The sequence below is a fragment of the Diabrotica virgifera genome, chromosome 5 (assembly GCF_917563875.1).
Source record: "Diabrotica virgifera virgifera chromosome 5, PGI_DIABVI_V3a".
NCBI lineage: Eukaryota > Metazoa > Arthropoda > Insecta > Coleoptera > Chrysomelidae > Diabrotica > Diabrotica virgifera.
The window spans coordinates 134,246,361-134,265,283 of NC_065447.1; the positions used below are offsets into that span (position 1 = coordinate 134,246,361).

Here is an 18,923-nt window from a genome sequence, read left to right on the forward strand (position 1 = left end):
GATAAGCTTGTCCGTTAGATTGTGCATTCGTATTACGATTTTTCACTCTACACTTCTTCTCTTTCTGAATAATACATTTATTATTAACTTACAATCCTGTACATTTAGTATTGTTACAATAGTCTTTTTATAGTAGTTGTTACACATAAAACTTAGATTTTGCTATAAATTATGAATATTCTTTTTGAAAAATGTGGGAATTGTTGTATACTTCAGGTTACTAATAGATTTAATTAAAGTAGGCAACTACTGTACAACATTTGAGAAGAAGTGTTTTGACATTTCAGATAACCTACATATGTCTATACTGTCAATATTCCCTCTCAATTAGGCAATCCAAACCACGTGACCTCTGGTTGGCACACAAACTAACAAAGAGGTTATGTTTGTATCTATTTTGCAATGATTTTTCATTGTTTATCGTCGTATTTTGTCTATTTTGGATTTATTTGGATTTCGTTTCCTGTTTTTGTGAACTTTATAAACTTTACCACAATGCAAACTGATTATTTAAGGAAATTATTATTGGAAACTCCAGATGTTGCGAGAAAGGTAGGCGAAACAAATTTTATTTACTGTCATTTTGCCCCGATATTTATCAATAATGATGAATTTTGCAAGCAATAACATTATTTCTTTTATTGTTTTAGATATTTATTGAAGCTGAAAATAATTGGGGATTTAGATCCATACGCAATTTAGTCAGAATTGGATTTTACAGTAAAGTGCAGACCATCAAGTTACTATTATAGATATTTATACATATCTGGTGGAATCTCGCAGTTGCTACTCTAAGCAGCAGATGAAAGCATACAAAAGCCTTCAGGCACATAAATATTTTACAGCTGGATTTGTTTTGAATGGAGTAAAAATTGTTAATGATTTCCTGATTTCCATATTATTGTTGGAAAGGTATGCCTTTATTTTATTTATTCACCATTAAGAAATATATGGATAACAGTATTAGTGTCTTTTGGATAAATTGGTTCTAAATATTAGATTTATTTACGTTTATATATCTGTATGAAACCAGACATATCGTCGTCCTAATCTGTAAACTGCGAACTCCATAATTATCTGAAAATGATTTATTACTGCCATCTATTTGAATTACTGTCATCATTGTTCTAAAATTATATTATATGAATGTCTGATTTTAAATAAAATATTCTCAATCATTGTAAAGAACGCAAATACTCTAATAAAAATAAATTTTTGTAGTTCAAGAATTTCCAAAAAAATAAAATATTATTTTAGGTGAAGCATTTCCAAAAATTTAATGCTAAACGACTAAATGCTTTGGTGGGGTGATAGCCAGTTCTGATGACATCGAAAATGCAGATTGTATGCGTATGGCCGGTAATAGTGAAGTCTGCAGAAATCCTATTTTTAGCTGAGTATGCCCAGGGCAAGACAGACGAAGAAGAACCCATTGTTACAGCTACATGGTTTGGAGATAGCAACATATGCATTCTCTGATGAAAAACTAATGAGTTTTGAAACTGTTCGGTCAGAGTGCTTGTTGTGCTCACTAAACGAACTGAAATATAAGATGGCTTTGGCATTGTGTTGCAGCGATATGAAAATGGTTATTCATTTTTAATTATAATGTACTTCTTAATCATGAGTAATTATGTATTGGTCTTTTAAATGTGTATTTATTTTTGTAATTAGTATCAACTTTTAATGATAATATACATTTATCGTTTAAGGTATGACTATGTTTTGATTCTAAAATAAATGATTTAAAAATCGAATCCTGCCTCTTTCTGTTAGTAACTACCCATGGATATCACAAATAGTGATTACTGATAGGTTTGTTCGTAGAATGATCAGCAACTCTTGCCAACCATCAGACACATGCGCATTCGTAGTCTATGAATGCTAACTATTAACTGCTCATGCATCTGATGGTTGGCAGCAGTTGCTAATCGTTTGTGTCGTACTACGAACAAACCTATTAGGTCTGGATCCCATGTACCAAAAAAATTGATTAATAGCAAGCTGAAAATTTGTTAATAGCTTAACGGTGTCCAGTTGGACAAACTTTGATGTATTGTGACACTGGAACAGGGATAGTTTTAATTGTGAAACAGTTTGGAAACTCAGATTTGGAACATCAGATTACAAAAACATCCCATATATTTTGTCGGACAGAACATCCAATTGATTTGTTATCCTTTCATTAAATTCTCATGCAAAAATCAGACTGCTATTACTAACCAACATGATTCCTGTAGTTTGACATGGTCTTCGTGTTCTACTCATTAAAATGCCCAGTTGGTGATTTTTTCACCAGTTTGGTTTTTGCATGAGAGTTTAATGAATTGGTAGCAAATCAATTGGAAGTTTTATCTGACAAATTACATAAACATTTTCGTAGTTTGACGTTCCAAATTTTTAACCTGTTCCACAGTTAAAACTTCCAGTGTTCCCGTACGTCAAAGTTTGTCGGACTAGACACCGTTAAGCTATTAATAAATTTTCAGCTTGCTATTAATCAACTTTTTTTTGGTACGCGGGATCCAGGTCTATATGGAATAAATAAATAACAAAACAAATTCCCTGTCAAAACTGCATTTATTTTGAATAGAATGAAAAACAAAATAATCTTGTTTTAACAAAATAGGGGATAAATGTTAAAATTTAGTATTAATAAAGTTTGTCACATTGGCCTAAAAATTAATGTTACTAGTTACGTTAGTGTCACATATAAATAATTGTAATAATATTAATAAAAACCATAATTCCTAGTATGAGTGCGTCCTGTTTTTTGATAATTTAGTTAGGCGAGGAAACATAAATGAGTTTCTAATAGGGCTTTTCATCCATTGCCATTTGTTTCGAGCTTCTGTTAGATGTTGTATAATCCGTGTATAATATTACTATACACGGATTATATGGCATATGACAGAAGCTCAAAACAAATGACTGTGAATGAAAAGCCCTATAGAGGGAACACGAAAAAAATTAACATTAACCGATCAGCTCGACTTCCACAGTTCACTACTATATAAGTCACAGGCATGTTGTCAGCACTTAAAAATCACCAAAAAGGTAAAGTTTATAAAATAATTAATCTAATGAATGTCTTTAAATACTATACTACCTCAAAATCACGACAAAAAACAAATAAGAAAAATCAATAATTACATTGAGTTTAGGTTAGGAACAGTTTTGTGTGCCAACCAAAGATCACGTGGTTTATCTTTGACAGGTCGATGGATTGCCTAATAACAGAAAAACCAGACTTTCATTAAAAAATAAAAATTAGTTATTTCTGAATTGGGGAAATGTAGTGCTACCTCCCTTCAAAAAATTTTACCAATTGTTTTTATGTCTGTGTGTTTTAAAATCCAATGTGTTATGTGTTAATTTATTTATTTATTTTTTAAAACTATTCTCAAGTAAGTGCCTACACCCTACCATTAACTTTCTCTCTGAACATATTCCATCATACAATAACTCAAACAAAATAACCCTTGCCTTTTTCTGATCTTTTTACAGTTTTACTTTTACATTTTCTTAACTACTCTCTTTTGACAACCTTTTTTTACTATTTTTTCATCTAAATAGCCTTCTTATTATTTCTATACATTTCATAGATTTCATAGTGTTTGGCACCTACAATTTTATTAAATCTGTGACATCCCTTAGTCCTTTGACCGGGAACAAGACATTTAAATTTAATTTAATTAAATACTTTTCTATTTGTCATTTCACATACTTTGACCTCTGCCCATATCGAAAAACAACGAGCAAAGACCATCACATTAGTACAAGATTCTACAATAAAGTGATTTCAAACTTAGCTACATTTAAAATACATCCACTCGAGCATTGCCTTTCTCCTGTCTAACACAACATCCTTTGTTTCACAGCACGCATCTTCCTTCAGGATCCATTCATATTTCAAAAAAATTTACTGTGTTTTGACCTACGTAACATGTCTGTTTGCCCTATACCTCTCTCTCTCCCAGCTAACCTATTAGCATAAGTTGGACGTATTAACATGTTAACAACTAAGTGGCAGCGCATCCCTTGTAACGGCATGTAAGTAGATCAGAGCAATATTACTATCTATTATTATTATTTTTTGAATTTTGGAAGCATATTTATTTGATTAATGTTTTAATTAGTTATTCAATTTTTAAAAAAAATTATTTTTTATTATTTTTTAACTTTTTCAACAAATATTTATAAACTGCATGCATCCATTTACTTATGCATGCTTGTGAGTATCTGTTGCTCATAAGTGTGCATTTGTATGTATCGCTTTTCTGAAATGTCAACAGTTGCAAACCTCTATTTCAAAAAATGTTTTCGAAGTTAGCTTTCTATTAACATTTGTGCAACCAGACAATGTTCTAACTCTGGTTTTCTTTAATTGTAGCATTTAACTACTTGTAACGCCGACCAGAAGATGATCTGAATAATGTAGAGATCTAAACCGGTCGTCAAGTATAATTAAATGATTGTGAGTAAGTCTTTGTTTCATTACTACATTTAAAACAGTAATAATGTTAAAAGCCGAATATCTAAACAAACTTAAACTCCTCTTAAATGACGACACAGTATACAAGAAAGAAAAATTAAATCTTACAAATAAAATCCAAACATCTCTAAATTCACTCATTAACAGATGGTATAAGAAAAAATATATAGACTTTAGCTTGAAAAATAAATTAATATCTCACAATGGCACATCCTCCTATATATACGGGCTTCCAAAAGTACATAAAAACAACATTCCACTTCGCCCAATTGTTAGTAACATTGGAAGTCCAACATACAACATCTCCAAATATTTTGCAGACATTCTGGGAAATGTAATCGGTAAGACCCAATATCATATACAAGACTCATGGGATTTTCACAATTTTATTTCAAAACAGTCCGTACCAATTAATCACAAACTTATATCTTTCGACGTAAAATCACTCTATACCAACATTCCAATCGAAATAGCTTTAAACTGTGTCAAATCCAGATGGAATTCCGTGGATTTGTTAGTTGTTGCTCTCGAATCCTGAGGGTCTTCTAACATTATAGCCACAAGTTGGTTGCATTGCTCCTGTTTAGCTATATCATACTGATGACGACTAATAAGTCAGAAACACGTGTCTATGGTTGCATTCCATCTTGTGCATATTTTGTTTTTTATATATATATATATATATATATATATATATATATATATATATATATATATTTATATATATATATTTTATATATATATATATATATATATATATATATATATATATATATATATATATATGTATATACATATATATTATTGTGGATCAATCTATCAATCAAAAATAGAATAAAAATTTTAATTTTTTTAATACAACGCGGACACATAAATTTGATCCACCCTGTACATTGATTTGTAACTATTTATTATAAGTAGTTTTTAAGAAGTGATTTAACGTTAGTAAGTTTTTTCTCTGAAAAATAAAACATTAGGAAAGAAAGTGATATGAATAGACCATAATTGTTCAGGGTATTTGGAGATTATAACGATGTCTTGTTACGCATGCCACAGTAATTAGTTCTTAGGAAATTGAGGTAAAGAAAGTTTGTTTGAATGTGAGATAGTTTTGGAAAGAGGAACTCATTATGTGATTGGCATCGCTGAAGAGCAGTCAACGTTTTCGTGGATAGTTAGATAGCAAGTACCAGTGGGTGTTTTGATAGTGGAGAATAGAGCTGAAAAGTGGAACGAGAGACAGATCAAATTGAGACGAAATACCTCTTTGATTCTGTATAGTTGTGAGAAGGAGAGGAGATAATTTTTTGGAGTTTGTGTTTTGTTGGAGAATTGGTGCTGGTATGTTGATAGATTTGAAGCTTGAGAACGGAGAGGGCTTTGATGGGTAGCCTAACATAGTCAACGAGGGAGAGCTGTTTTGGGTCAAGAGAAGACATCAGAGTGAGTGAAGCAAAAGGTCAGTCAATTTATGTGAAAGATATTTGTATGTTCGGAAACTAAAATTTTGAGTAAAAGCATATGAATTAAGATTCCAATATTTCAAAAAGTAAATAGGATGGAATTATATATATATATATATATATATATATATATATATATATATATATATATATATATATATATATATATATATAAACAAAAGATGTAAACCTTTGAAACACACTCAGTGATCAAAAGATCTAAGTTATTGGTTTACCGACCAAACGTAACTAAATCAAACAAATGAAATAGAGAATGTGGAAAAATCCCCTTATTTTTAAAAAAATTACTTCGTAAGGGGATTTTTCCACATTCTCTATTTCATTTGTTTGATATATATATATATATATATATAAATTAAACGAAAAGATTTCTCTGGTATACAGAAGAAATCTTTTCCGTAGCGGACGCGAAAATGTAAATTTCAAAGTCTTCATAAAAGACGATGAACGACAAAAGACACCTCTTTGTGTCACAGATTTGTCTACAAAGCCACGTTATTCGCTACACATTCGTCAATAACGGAGAAGAACCGTGATATGAAAGGAAACGGCAATTGCATTTTATTTCACTTCGACCACCACCGATATTCTACACGACGTGTTTCGAGCTCATGTCAAGCTCTCGTCAGGAACATCTAGGTGGATGGTCGAGGTGCAAGAAAATGCTTTTGGCCTTTCTGGTTATTTTATTATTACCAGAAAGGCCAAAAGCATTTTCTTGCACCTCGACCATCCACCTAGATGTTCCTGACGAGAGCTTGACATGAGCTTTTGGCCTTTCTGGTAATAATACTTATTATTACCAGAAAGGCCAAAAGCATTTTCTTGCACCTCGACCATCCACCTAGATGTTCCTGACGAGAGCTTGACATGAGCTCGAAACACGTCGTGTAGAATATCGGTGGTGGTCGAAGTGAAATAAAATGCAATTGCCGTTTCCTTTCATATATATATATATATATATATATATATATATATATATATATATATATATATAAATGTACCATATAAAAATTTGCGAATATCTAAATTTGTTTGTTTAGCTTGTTTTATCAAAGTCGTCGGGAACAAACCGATAAATTGTTATTTTAACTAGAATAAATTTAAGTGGTAAAAATTTCATTCGGACAGCTGTGTCCACAGGTTTTAAATTTGATCGATTTTTAGAGTATTGATTTTGATAATAAAATTCTGTATGCTTGTTTTATATTTCTATTTAATTCCGTTTCCTAATATTTTTCCCGATTAGAACCAACTAAGAGATACTGAAACCACGAGAGAAGATAAGTATAACATAAGATAATTTAGATATTTTTTTTTGTATTATAAAAAGGCACCCTGAGATTTTTTATTAATTTTTTTGTATGATTTGCGACAATTGGATAATTGATTAAATAATTAATTGGAGTAATCAAATAAAGATTAAGTGATATTAAAGAAAAAAAAAGTAGATCATAACAACATGGCGAACCAACGTGTGGCGTGAAAGTATCTCTGGTTGTGAATTTGAAGGGATAGGAAACGGAAAAACAGGTGAAGGAAAATTTATTTGCCCGTCGGAAAAAGTTGATATATTTAAAATTTATGAAATATTTTGTTTGGAGTTATTTTTATCTAGGTACAATTTTGCATATTTATTTTATTTTTGATTGATTTGAATTTTGATAAATTTGAAAATTTGTGTGATAGATTGATTATATTTGGGGAGATAAAAATTTTCGCCTCTACAGCATACAAGGTATTTTCGAATTTCGTATCAGGCGCGGATAAATTTTAACTACATGTCGATAACAACCAGAAGCAAAAGCAAAGGAAACAAAAAACAAGAAGAACATTTGGAACAAGAAGAACATATAGAACAAGAAGACATTTTCGAAACAACAATCATGGCATCAGAACAACAGGAATTATCAGGAATAGATAAATTATTACAACTGATGCAACTCCAGTCACAAAAAATGGATGAAACATCAAAGAAAATGGATACAATGCAAGAAAATCAGGAAGAAACATCAAAGAAAATGGATACAATGCAAGAAAATCAGCAAGAAACATCAAAGAAAATGGATAAAATGGATAAAAATCAGGAGGAAACAAAACAAGCAATGGATGAAACAAAAAGAATAATGCAAGAACATCAGAAGGAAACAAAACAAGCCATAGAAGAGAACAACAAGAAAATGGAGGAACGCATAGAAAAGTATGAAATAAAAATTAAAGATCACATGCAAGAACAAGAAATGAGAATGAAGGATCACATGAAAGAACAAGAAATGAAAATTCAAAATAAAATGGAGGAGTTAACAAATTGCCAGAAAAAGGAAATAGAAAATTTGGAAAATAAGTTGGACAATGCTATTCAAGTAGACAGAGAAGAAGTGGAAAAAAGAATCACAGAAATAGAAAAACAAGTCACCGAAAACAAGACGCAACAGAATTTCGGAGAAAAAAGGGAAACGATTATCCATAGTACAGAGGATGTGAAAATAAGATTTGGCGGGGATGTAAAAAAATTACACCCAGTAATTTTCATAAATAATTTAAAAAAGAAAGTACAATACATCGGTAACTTCGAAACAGCCAAAGAAACGATAAGTAACCATCTTAAAGATGATGCGAGTTTATGGTTTGATAGCAAAGAAGAAGAATTGGACAATTGGCATAAATTCGAACAAGAGTTCTTGAGTTATTTCTGGGGAAAAATACAACAGCTAGAAATAAACAAGGAGTTGCAAAATGGAAGGTACCATGATAGAATGGGTATTTCAGAAAAAACATACGCACTACAATTATACAACAATGCAAAACACCTACAGTACAATTATTCTTCCGAACAGTTAGTAGAACTGATAGCCAGACATTTTGAAGATACCTTAGAAGATCACATAACGTTACAAAACTACAAAGATATCGAGAGTTTGTGCCAATGTTACAAATACGAGAAGCAAAAATAAGAGAAAGAGAAATAAGAAGATCGCAAGATAATTATAGACAACGCGAAAATCGAGACTATAGAGATAGAAGACAAAACTTTAGGAGAGATTATACAAGAAGAGAAAACGAAAATAGAGACAACGGAAGAGGAAACTATGAACAAAGAAATCGGCAATGGAACGAAGACACATATCGAGAAAACCAGAATAGAAATCCACCCTCTACTTCTCTCACTATGTAATTTTATGTCTTTTAAAAAAAATTTATTCAATAAAAATAGATAATTAGTGTTATTATCATATACGATAAATTTATTTTAGCATGTAAATAAGGTCTTTAGGTTACACTAGAATAGTAATTATTTGTATTGCGGTTACGTGGAAGAGCGCTTCTTAGCTGGTGTTTCTAGGAACATCATCTAAGAGCGAACGTCGCCTTTTGCTTTATTAGAATTATTACTGTTTGTCTAGTTTGTATTTTTTTTTGAAAAAAAGCAATAAAGTCATTATTATTATTATTATTATTAAATAACACCCGCACAAATCAAGAAGACAGAAATGATAATAGAAGGAATGAACAGGAAAATCGTGGAAACCGATACGGGTCCGACAGATAAAGAGAAAATAGAAGAGCGGTAAACAATGTGCAAATAGGTGAATATGAGGATGAGAGACAAAGCGACGGAAGAAGAAGCGAAGAAGAACCGCAAGCGTCTTTTCACGAAGGCGCTCACTAAACACAAAAGAACAAACAGGAATTTTTTGTCACCCGAAGGAATTTATTAAATTAGCAGGAAATAATGATAAAAGAAGTGGAGTAAATTTAAAATTTGTAGATGGTTATATCAATGAGAAACCGATTAAAATTATGATTGATACTGGTTTGGAAATTACACTGATTAACAGGAAATTAATAGAAGAGGTTGATTTAACGAATTTAATTTACAAAATTCCCAGGGTAAATTTAGTGGGTGCAAATAAACGGACTTTGGCAACTATAAATGAAGGAATACGAATAAGGATACGATTGGGCAAGAAATTTTATGCGCTACAATGTGTTATAATGCCGAACATGATACATGATATGATCGTAGGAGTGGATGAATTGTCAGAAAAACATGTGGTGATAGATTTCAAAAATAATACGATGAAAATCACAGAGGAAAAAGAAGAAGAACAGGACATTCTGGAAATGGACAAGGAACATGAGAAACGGAAAAAGGATAATGTAGACAAAAACAAACGGTGGAACTGAATTTGGCAATGAAGCAAGGACAGAAAAGAAAGCGGAGAAAGCAGCAGAAGATAAGTAAAGACAATGAAACCTGGGATTCCTCGAAAAAAGAGATGAGCCCAGAAGAAGAAAAAAGAGTGACAAAAGAAAATGAAGCTCGGGATCCCTCAAAAGAAGAGAAGAAGAAGAAGAAAAAATATTGACAAAAGAAAATGAAGCTTGGGATTCCTCGAAAAAAGAGATGAACCCTGAAGAAGAAAAAGAAGAAAAAAGATTGACACAAGAAAATGAAGCTTGGGATTCCTCAAAAGAAGAGATGAGCCCAGAAGAAGAAGAGATCAGAATAGAAAAAGAAGGCGAAAGAGATACCATTGAAACTGTGGTATTTGAAGAAGAAGTATGCAAAATGGAAGAGGCAGAATACACAATAAACATGTGTAAAGAATCGGAGGAAAAAGAAATAAAATTGATATGTGGAGAAGAAAAGGAGAAGGAACTGCGTGAAATATTGAGGGAGTATGAACATTTAAAAAATGAAGAAAGCAGAGTAGCCAAAAAGTATGAACAGTCATTTGAGGTTAAAGACTTAGGAAATCTTCGATCGAAATCTTACCCTATCCCACATAAGTACAGACACTGGGTAAAAGGAAGCAATTGTTTTTCAGGTGGGACTCCATATTTTGACACAATAGAAAAGTGTTGTTGTCGAGAGAAAATCTTTTTTTTTGTTGCACTTATTAATAACGATTTTATCTCAAAACAAGGCGGGGATGTTATTGTGGATCAATCTATCAATCAAAGATAGAATAAAAATTTTAATTTTTTTTAATATAACGCGGGCACATAAATTTGATCCACCCTGTACATTGATTTGTAACTATTTATTATATGTAGTTTTTAAGAAGTGATTTATCGTTAGTAAGTTTATTTCCTGAAAAATAAAACATTAGGAAAGAAAGTGATATGAATAGACCATAATTGTTCAGGGTATTTGGAGATTATAACGATGTTTTGTTATGCATGCCACAGTAATTAGTTCTTAGAAAATTGAGGTAAAGAAAGTTTGTTTGAATGTGAGATAGTTTTGGAAAGAGGAACTCATTATGTGATTGGCATCGCTGAAGAGCAGTCAACGTTTTCGTGGATAGTTAGATAGCAAGTACCAGTGGGTGTTTTGATAGTGGAGAATAGAGCTGAAAAGTGGAACGAGAGACAGATCAAATTGAGACGAAATACCTCTTTGATTCTGTATAGTTGTGAGAAGGAGAGGAGATAATTTTTTGGAGTTTGTGTTTTGTTGGAGAATTGGTGCTGGTATGCTGATAGATTTGAAGCTTGAGGACGGAGAGGGCTTTGATGGGTAGCCTAACATAGTCAACGAGGGAGAGCTGTTTTGGGTCAAGAGAAGACATCAGAGTGAGTGAAGCAAAAGGTCAGTCAATTTATGTGAAAGATATTTTTATGTTCGGAAACTAAAATTTTGAGTAAAAGCATATGAATTAAGATTCCAATATTTCAAAAAGTAAATAGGAAGTATAGGTAGATTTGCGAATACCTAAATTTGTTTGTTTAGCTTGTTTTATCAAAGTCATCGGGAACAAACCGATAAATTGTTATTTTAACTAGAATAAATTTAAGTGGTAAAAATTTCATTCGGACAGCTGTGTCCACAGGTTTTAAATTTGATCGATTTTTAGAGTATTGATTTTGATAATAAAATTCTGTATGCTTATTTTATATTTCTATTTAATTCCGTTTCCTAATCATTTTTCCCGATTAGAACCAACTAAGAGATACTGAAACCACGAGAGAAGATAAGTATAACATAAGATAATTTAGATATTTTTTTGTATTATAAAAAGGCACCCTGAGATTTTTTATTAATTTTTTTATATGATTTGCGACAATTGGATAATTGATTAAATAATTAATTGGAGTAATCAAATAAATATTAAGTGATATTAAAGTAATAAAAAGTAGATCATAATATATAAATATATATATATATATATATATATATATATATATATATATATATATATACATATATATATATATGTTATATCCGTTTTGTACCAACTAGCCTTAATGATGAAGTACCTACCTATTTCCCATCAGCAGATATCAGGTGTCAGCCATCTGAACCGACGCATATAGTATCAATGTCAATGTCAGCGGAATCAACGACGTCCAAGCTTTCTCACAACCTCAGCATTTTGCTAATTGTGTAAAACCATCTGCCGGCTTTAATTTGTTGTTCGTAATAATTTAGATTTAGTACATGTAACTTTAATTTTTCTATTTTTCAAAATAAAATATTTTTTAAAAAGTCAAAAAGTTTTAAGTGATATAAAAATTGGCGCAGTCAGTAGGATCTGGAAACGTTGTTAGAACACGGAAAAGCCTAACTGACAACGGTGGATTCCACTCCTTTGATTCAGAAACGAACCATCCAAAAGGCAGAGCCGTCATCACTTTGCAGATATCTACGGATTAGGAACACCTGGTGAAGCCCCTGGTAGAGACGCTGTCGAGAACAAGACGACTAGATGTTTTTGGATTTAGTGTAAGCCTAATATTGAATCATCTCGTATATTATTATTACATTATTTTACAATATTATTATTATTATTGAATACTGTTCGATATTCCAATATTGATTATACTGAAAATCAATAAAAACAACTACATATTTATTCTCATTATTTGACGTTTATACTGTAAATCGTCAATTTTGTTTTTATTTATTGTTGTTATAAAACGCCGGAAACACGCACTTTTCGCTCATCGGGCAGTTATTATAAGAACATTTTTTAAACCACTAAACCACTAAATATTTTTCTGATTCCCTTTTAACCATTTGACGTTTATTCTGTTAATCGTCATTTCTTTATTTTCATTATTGTTATTACATACACGTCTGAAACACGCACATTTCGCTAATCGGACAGTTGTTATAAAAACATTTTCTGATATTTTTTATTATTTCTAATTATTATTTGATATTTAAATTGATTTATTTGACCATTTTTATTTTTATTATTTGATATTTTGATTATTTCATATTTAAATTGTTTTATTTGACCATTTTTTTATTTTTTGATATATTGATTACCTATTTTATTTATATTGATTTATTTGGCCATTTTTATTATTCCATATATTGATTATTTTATTTAAATTTATTTGATCATCATGACTGACAACAGTAACACTCGCCCCGCAGTCCCCGTATCTCATATCGAGAATGAACCCGAAGTAGAACCTTATAAACTATCCGAAATATTTTCGATCGTACCCGAATTTGAAGGCGATCAAATATGTTTACAAACTTTTCTAAATGCCTGTGATTATGCCTATAATATGTCTACGCGTGATCAAAAACAACTATTAGTAATTCACATAAAAAATAAACTTCGCGGAAGAGCAGCGCAGCTCATAAGCTCTAGAAATCCATTATCGTATCTTGAAATCAAACAACTTCTGAATTCCCACTTTGGAGACACTAGAGACCTATCTTCTCTCATACAAGATCTATACAGAGTCAAACAACTTCCAAATGAATCGGCTCTTACATTTCTCAATCGTGTCCAAGTCCTTAATGCAAAAATGCATGCCAATATCCAGAAATCTGGCCTCACTCCTGAAGGGAAACAAGCCCAAATCATACTAATCGAATCAATGGCGCTCAATACCTTATTGACCGGCCTAGATCCAAAAATTGCACATATTGTTCGTGCTAGTAATCCGAAAGACCTTCTTCAAGCTCAGGTCTGCATCAGACGAGAGATACAATTATCTTATTTCGAAATACAGAAAACCAATCGCCCCAATCCTCCAAGAAACAATCAAAATAATCAAGCCATTAGAAGACCAAACTTTCAACCACCTAGATGCACCTTTTGTGGACGCATTGGCCACTCAAATAACGAATGTCGCTCTAGACAAAATTCCCAAAATAATTCCCAGAATTTTAACGATACTCGAAATTTCAGCAGCTATCAAAACTTCAATAATGCCCAAAATAATGGTTTTCAGAGGCAAAACTTCAGCCCGAATAATACCTATCAAAATACTAGACCTAACGACCAACAAAGACCTCAGTTCAATCAAAATAACCCACAAATACGCCCTTCTGTAATTCATAAGAACCCAAATTTTTCGAACGATAGACAGAGAGCTCATTTCGTTAACTACGAACCTGACTATGTTCATGATTATACCCCAGCTCCAATTGAAAACTATTATTACGAAGATTTCTCCGATAATAATAATTATCCATCTCCTGATTATTACAATTCATTCGATGAATCGATCGATTTAATTGATAGCCAAGACTATCAGGATTTTCTCACAGTTCCAAATCAAAACCACCCACCAGACAATGCCATTTCAATGAGCGAACCTTTGTCTCAAATAGAAAATCAGATCCAAACTCTAAATTTGGACGACAAGAACCCGTCTCTGAATTTTCCAGATCAGGAATTCTGTAGATCTCATGCTGTATACTCCAAAAATCTTTATTATATAACGGACGCATCAAACAAATTTAAATTACTTATCGATACCGGTGCTGGTATCTCTATCTTTAAAGAAAATACAGCGAAAAATTTCAAACCGCGTTTTCCCGAAAATGTTACCATACAAGGTATCACAGACCAAAAACTTCTGATCACCGAATCAACTTTAGTCCCGTTCCAAATGGGAAACCCCCATAAGGTATTCATTTATGATCTAGATATTGATTTTGATGGAATCTTAGGCCTCGATTTTTTTGAACATTACGAATGTTCAATAGACATCAAGAACAAAACATTAATCACGAATTTTAAAACATTACCTCTCTACAAAGTAGAAACTGGTTCCCATAACAATTATTCCCCTAAACAAATACAAAATCAAATTAAAATAGATCCCAGAACCGAGCAAATATTAAAATTAACGTGTCATCTGTCGAATACGGATGCAATTTTATATAGAAAAGAAAAAGATAAAGTCCACATACCCAACGCGTTAGTACACGTAAATGAAAAAGGTGAATTTCTGACATCCGTAGTAAACGCAAACGCAATGCCCAAAATCATCGATTTTTGCGATATCCAAATTGAACCCTACTCGAACCACCCTGTCCTAAATTACCAGTCAAACGATGACTCTATAAATTATTGCCCTGATAAAATCAACCGAACTAACAACATCAAATCTCAACTTCGAATAGAACATCTTAATGAGGAAGAACAAGAACTAATTACAAATCTCTGCTTAACATACGAAGATATATTTTACTTAGAGGGAGACAACCTCACCTTTACCAGTGAGATCAAACATCAAATTGAAACCAATAATGCCAAACCCATTTTTACGAAATCATACAGATATCATCAGGTCCATAAAGAGGAAGTAAAATCTCAAGTGAATAAGATGGTCAACGAAGGAATCATCCGACAAAGCACGTCGCCCTGGTCAAGTCCTGTTTGAGTCGTCCCAAAAAAGATGGACGCCTCTGGAGAACAAAAATGGCGAGTAGTAATAGACTATCGCAAACTCAATGAATGTACCATTGACGATAAATATCCTCTTCCTAATATCTCCGATCTCTTAGACCAACTTGGAAAATGTCAATATTTCACAACTCTAGATCTGGCCTCTGGTTTTCACCAGATCGAAATCGATCCCAAAGACATTCCTAAAACAGCTTTCTCCGTGGAAAACGGACATTATGAATTTACTCGTATGCCTTTTGGACTCAAAAATGGACCGTCCACATTCCAGCGTGTCATGGACAACATTCTCCTAGGTATTTTAAACGAGCGATGTCTTGTCTACATGGACGACATCATAGTATACTCTCCTACCATTCACGACCACATTTTCCGTCTTACTGAAGTCTTCAAACGTCTTCGAAACGCTAATCTTAAAATCCAGCCTGATAAATGTGAATTTCTCAGAAAAGAGGTAGCGTACCTCGGACATCTCATTACCCAAGATGGCGTCAAGCCTAAGGCTACGGCTCCACGGGCTGGAAATTGACGCTAGCAGTAGCCGCAAAACGAACTTAAGGTTCCGCAGAACGGAATAGGAATAGCCGAACTGTACCGACTACGCACAAGTCCTGTAGTCGGTACAGTTCGGCTATTCCTATTCCGTTCTGCGGAACCTTAAGTTCGTTTTGCGGCTACTGCTAGCGTCAATTTCCAGCCCGTGGAGCCGTAGCCTAACCCTTCAAAAGTTGATTGTATCCAACGATTTCCTGAGCCGAAAACACCCAAAGACATAAAATCTTCCTTAGGCCTAGCCGGTTATTATCGTCGTTTTATCCCTAATTTTGCCAAACTCTCCAAACCTCTCACTAGACTACTTCAAAAAGACGTTGCCTTCAATTTTGACCCAGATTGTAGGCAAGCTTTTGAAGATTTGAAAAACGCTTCAATTTCTGACCCGATTCTAATTTATCCAAATTTTGAGGAACCATTTGTTCTCACAACAGACGCCAATGCATTCGCCGTCGGCGCTATTTTATCCCAAGGCCCCATTGGCAAAGATCTGCCTATAGCATACGCTTCACGTACCCTGTGTGGTGCTGAAACACGATATTCGACAATTGAGCGAGAACTCCTTGCTATCGTATGGGCTGTAAAACATTTCCGACCCTATCTGTTCGGAAGAAAATTCACCCTAGCAACTGATCACCGTCCACTCACCTGGTTATTTTCTATAAAAGACCCTGGCAGCAGACTAGCTACTATCTGTCCGCAATTTCTTAAGAGCTCAGTACAGGCACGTACAAGTTTAACCCTCATTAGTGGGCTTAAATACAGAGAGGGTAGGCAAAATTATTTATAATAACGGAATCCAACCTAAAACTGGCAGTTTAAGATGTTTTCGACTAACCCACCTTGTATCTGAAGGAATACAATAGACCTGTAAAAGTTAAATCGGATTATGTAGGTATATTTTGGGTGCAGATGATTGACCAGGGCCGTAGAGTATATAATTAAAACATTTTTTATTTAAACTAAATAAATATATTTTTTAAACGGTAACTACGTAGGTAAATTGTATTTTTGTTTTAATAAAATTTCTATATTTTATTCAAAAATAAACAATTCAAAAATAAAAAGTTACTTGCAATTTGTAAAACATATGTACATTTATTTAATTAATACCTATTTTTAAATTATACAAATTAGTCCAATCATTTGGTAGTTTTACCTGGAAAGTTTTCCGGGAGATTTCGGTACCTTGTATGCTACCTTGTATCCTTGCTACCTTGTATCTCCGCCGCCATGTTTAAAAAATGGCGCCTAATAACAGTGTTTTGGGAATATCTTCTTTTTGACGCATTTTACGAAAAAACATTTATGTAAAAAATTAAACTAGAAAAAATTTCCCACAATTTACATAATTTTAATTTTTTCATAAAATTAATCGTATTTGGCGTACGAGCGCTGCAAAATATATTTCAATAGAAGTTTTGAAAAAAAAACTCATTGGTAGAGTAAGCGGCGCGTTTTTTTTATTGTGGTTTCCCCTGTAGGCCTAATCCACATATGATGTATTTATTAATTTACAAATTTAGAGCAATCTCCTTCGTTTTGCAGTTCCTGATATACCAGGAACGACTTCGTCCTAAGCATCGATCGAGATATCGCAGACCGAAATTTAGTAGGACATTTTTTCTAGTTTCATTTTGTGCATAAATGATTTTTTCGTAAAATGCGTCGGAAAGGATGTATTCCCAAAAAAACTGTTATTTGGCGCCACATTTTCAATATGGCGGCGCGAGCGGCGGAGATACGACGTAGCAAAGTTGAAATTCAAAAAGAGCATAAAATCCACAAAATAACCAATTTTTAAAACTCCCGGAAAACTTTCCAGGTAACTCACTTTTTTTTTTCGACTATAAGACTAAACTAAATTACGATTACAAAACTATTCAAATTCAAAATAAACAGGATCATCTTCGGAATCCGAGTCGTCTTGCAGGTTAATAATTATCGGTTGTATCTCTACAGTCGCATCAATTATGTTGTCAAGATCCCACATTTTTTGTTCTTCTTCCATTACATGTCTTACTGCATCTCGCCAGTTTTGTTCTGTAATATGTCCTAAAGACTCATATAACAATTCACGCACAGCTTGTATTTTATATGATGTATTTTTTCTAGCCACATAACCTTTCATTTTGGGCCCAAATGAGTTTAATTGGATTTATTTCACAGTGGTAGGGTGGAAGTCTAAGGACTGTGATGTTTCGCCTTTCCGCCATTTTGTCAACTACATATTTCTTGTACTTAGATTTGTGTTGCCGGGCAATTTTTAAAAGTTCCGCTTTAACCATTCCATCTTCGTAAGTCAGAGACTTATTCCTCAGGCAGTCAAGGACATCTTGTTTCTTCCACGCAGTCGTTGGAAGTCTTTCTACTAGTCTTGAATGATAAGGTGCATTGTCTAATACTATAATTGAATTTGGTGGTATATGTTCAATCATCTGCTCAAAATACTCTTCGAAAACATCAGCTGTCATCTCCTCGTGATAATCTTTTGTGCTTTTGGATTGAAATTCCAACAAACCGTCCCTAAGAAATCCTTTTTCACTGCCAAGGTGAGAAATTATTAATCTACTATCTTTACCAGAGGGTGGGGAAATACTAGTAGACCAACCTTCTATAAACGCTTGCCTGGAGCTTAATATATTTTTATCTGACCAAATTTTTGTTAGAGTATGACCTGCATTTACCCAAGTTTCGTCCTGATAGTAGATTGGCCTTCCTTCA

The 18,923-nt window shown here is 32.9% G+C and overlaps 1 protein-coding gene and 2 long non-coding RNA genes across 3 annotated transcripts in view; 2 read left to right on the plus strand and 1 right to left on the minus strand.

Moving 5' to 3' along the window:
- The window catches only part of LOC114344218 (uncharacterized), a 346,622-nt gene that overhangs the window by 307,678 nt on the left and 20,021 nt on the right, over positions 1-18,923 (minus strand). The gene's annotated exons all lie outside the window — the stretch shown is intronic.
- LOC126884418 (uncharacterized) lies at positions 2,969-4,478 on the plus strand. Its single transcript, XR_007698023.1, has 2 exons — positions 2,969-4,053; positions 4,394-4,478. It is a non-coding gene; the product is annotated as an uncharacterized LOC126884418 (long non-coding RNA).
- LOC126884419 (uncharacterized) lies at positions 5,605-11,883 on the plus strand. The gene is made up of 2 exons (XR_007698024.1): positions 5,605-5,954; positions 11,579-11,883. It is a non-coding gene; the product is annotated as an uncharacterized LOC126884419 (long non-coding RNA).